General features: G+C 62.2%; 1 protein-coding gene across 2 annotated transcripts in view; it reads right to left on the bottom strand.

The window, feature by feature from the left end:
* Window positions 1-2,708, bottom strand: part of PRDM16 (PR/SET domain 16) — a 229,849-nt gene that overhangs the window by 198,529 nt on the left and 28,612 nt on the right. The gene's annotated exons all lie outside the window — the stretch shown is intronic.

Here is a 2,708-nt window from a genome sequence, read left to right as displayed (position 1 = left end):
CCCCCCCCCCCCCCCCCCCACTCACTCACTCACACACACACACACTCCTTTCGCTGCCCGGGTTCTTTAATTGCCTAATTGAACAGATCCGGGGCAGGGCGGGCGGCAGGGGCTGCGCGGCGGCGGGTCCGGCCGCACCTGCGCGGGGTTGCGCGGGCGTGAAGAGAGCGCCGGGCCGGGCCGTTCGGGATGCGCTGCCCGTGGCATTGCGGCTCCCGGAGCCCATTCTGCGCTCGTGTCCTCCCGCGGATCTGGGGAGAGATGCGGTGAAGGAAGCAGACGCCTCGGAGATGTAATAATAATAATAATAATAAGGCTCCAAAATTAAAAGCCCCCCAAAAGCTCCGTATATTTTTGTCTTTCGTGTGCGCCGCGCTCTCGGCACTGCCCGCTGGACGCGGAGAAATCCGCTCCGTGAGCAGCGGGATCGGCCCCGCGCTGCCCCGCAGCCATCGGCCGGGAAGGGACGCGGCGCTCCCGCAGCCCACGGAGCCGCTCCGGCTCTGAAACTCGCGCTGCGACTCCAACTTCGTCCCGTTCCCGACGTTAAAAAATAAACGGGGCTGCGGGAGCACCGGCCGCCTTTCTCCGGCACGAACGTTTATTTTGAACTTAAACCGCAACCACCGCTCACCCGCGTGTGGTCTGCGAGCCCGTTTGTACTTTGCAAAGCCGGCTCGAAGAGTCGAAATGGAACGAATTGGCGGCGTGCGGGCGGCACCGCGCTCCAATGTTTGCCGCCCGGCCTCGCTCCGCCGTCACGGGGAGCTCCGGGACTGCCCCGCGGACGGAGCCCCGAGCCGGGAGGGTCACAGCTCGGCCGGCGGTACCGCCATCCATCCCTGGCCGGGGGGCGGCGGGGCTCAGCCCGGCGGCGGCCGCCCCGCATCGCACCGCACCGCCGCCCCTTGCCCCGACTTGCCGGCCCTGCCGGCGCACCGCAGCGAGCCGAGGCCGTTCCCGGCCCCGATACCTGCGCCTTCCTCCTAGCGAGTCGGCTCCGAATTGCCCGGAGTTCCCCTCTCACCCCCACCCCGGCTCGCACACGCACATTCAACCCCTTTCCAAGTCAGGTAATAGAGTCGAAGTCCCAGAGGAGCTTCACATCTGCTTAAAATATTGTCCAATGAAATGACATTCTACAACGTAGCCGTGGGTTTCCTACAACCGCCGCACGCCGCTCCCCCCCCGGGTACATCGCGGTGCGGTGCGGGCACGGAGCGATCGGTACCGACCCGGAGCGACCCGCAGCCCCGCGTCCGTGTTCCAGCAGTTCTGCAAATAAATACTCCTGGGATAGTGAAACCTTAGCTGCGGGCTACTGTTTGGAACCGTGATCCCTCAAAAATCCTCCGCTGAAACCCCATAAACCGTTGGGCCTTGTATTGTATTAAACACCTGATGTTAATCAGAGCTTCCGAGCGGCCCTGTCCCGCAGTGCCCGCCCGAGGCCGCAGCTCCCGGCGCCCAGAGAGGAGGGCCGGGGGCAGCGGGCACGCATGGAGCCCGGCCGGCTTCGGGAGGAGAGAAAAGAACTTTTTAAATGGAAAATAATCATCATAATAATAACTAAAATAAAATAACGTCGATAATATTGCACTGTATTCAACCTCGCTGGCACAGCGCTCTGAAAACTGCTCCTTAAAACAACGCAACTCGAGCCCACAAGCGACAAGGATTTGGCTTTTCTTTTCTTTCTCTTTTCTTTCTTTCTTTTTTTTTCCCTCTCCTTTTTTTTTTTCTTTCTTTCTTTTTTTCTTTTTTTTTTTTTAATGGAAAAAGTTATTATTTGAGTGCTTGTTCTTCAAACCACTTTATTGTAAAAATAAAAGGAAATCAAAGCCCGGCGGTTCCGCGGCTGCCGCTTCCCGCACGCGTCGCAGCGCGGATCGCGGGGCGGCCCCGAGCGGAGCTGCGCTCGTTGGGGCGCGGAAAGTGCGCGGCTGCGGAACAACGCACGCGGCTGTGGGAGCGGGAGAAGCTCCGCGGGGTGAGACGCGGCCTCGGGGCTGCGGCACCGGAGAGTTTCGGAGAGCGGAGCTGCGGGCCGCGAGAGAACTCGGGTACGGAGCGAGCGAGAAGAGGGAAAATAAAGGAGAAAAGGAAAGGGAGAAACGGCCCCGTAGCGCTACAGAATCTCGGCCGAGGGCAGCGCTGTGATTTCGGCCACGACGAGAGCGGGGTCGGGCCGCTGCTCCGAGCGCTGCGCCGGGGCCCGTCAGCGCCGAAAGCCCGAAACGAGCGCGGGGTGCGCGGTCCTCCCGCAGCCCCTGGCCCGCACCTGAGCGCGGGATTTGCGCTCCCTCGGCCGAGTCCGACCGGCACCGCCAGCTCCCGACGCGCGGAGCGGCGCCGCTATTCCCGCTGCTCCAGGAAGCTCCGGGACCCCCGGACCCCCCAACGCAGAGCCGGAGGGGAACAGAAAGTACGGAATAAGGGCAGGAAGGCACGGGAGGGCGGCCCCGGCCCGGGGGAAGGCACTGAGCGGCCGCGGTGGGGTTTTCTGCCCCGTTCCTCCCCGCCGAAACCGCGCTCCGCTGAAAATCCGGCCTGAAACGACTCGAAAGAAAGAAAGGAGGAAAGAGGGGCCGGGAGAAGACGGAGGAAAAAAAGCCGCGCAAGACTTACGAGCTGCAATTCCACCCCCAAGTAAATTTTAAAAAATTAAAAATTAAAGACACTCCCCCGCGCCCCCCCCCCCCCCCCCC

This window comes from Centrocercus urophasianus, unplaced genomic scaffold (assembly GCF_019232065.1).
Source record: "Centrocercus urophasianus isolate 14NV4802_14NV808 unplaced genomic scaffold, USGS_Curo_1.0 seq_36, whole genome shotgun sequence".
Taxonomy (NCBI): domain Eukaryota; kingdom Metazoa; phylum Chordata; class Aves; order Galliformes; family Phasianidae; genus Centrocercus; species Centrocercus urophasianus.
This window is presented reverse-complemented; position numbering and strand designations above follow the sequence as displayed.